The sequence below is a fragment of the Morone saxatilis genome, unplaced genomic scaffold (genome assembly GCF_004916995.1).
Source record: "Morone saxatilis isolate NCDOM2014 unplaced genomic scaffold, NCSU_SB_2.0 Contig15, whole genome shotgun sequence".
Lineage (NCBI taxonomy): Eukaryota > Metazoa > Chordata > Actinopteri > Moronidae > Morone > Morone saxatilis.
The window spans coordinates 15,257,937-15,258,251 of NW_023339707.1; the positions used below are offsets into that span (position 1 = coordinate 15,257,937).

Sequence of the window (315 nt, forward strand, 5' to 3'; positions counted from 1 at the left end):
CACACACACAGACACACAGTGTACCTCTTAACATTTTAAACTACACCTTATCACGATTTTAATAATAGCATCTATTCTAGGTCCTGAGTCAAGCTACGTCCTTTTTAGGGCTTTTCTGAGCTCAGAGACAGCTGTGGAATGAAGTCACTCTGCCAGACCACCAGTGGGCTTAAGACCGGTACATTCACATATTTCTACTGATATTTCTCCATATTGCCTTTCCTCACCTCTTAAATAGTTTATTGAAAATGACTTCAAACATTAACATTAATATCTGCCAGTTCATTCTAGTGCTGCACATTTGCTGATAATACT

At 38.4% G+C, this 315-nt stretch overlaps 1 protein-coding gene across 12 annotated transcripts in view; it reads right to left on the reverse strand.

The window, feature by feature from the left end:
* The window catches only part of LOC118324174 (cyclin-dependent kinase 17-like), a 40,173-nt gene that overhangs the window by 22,790 nt on the left and 17,068 nt on the right, over positions 1-315 (reverse strand). The window lies entirely within an intron of this gene.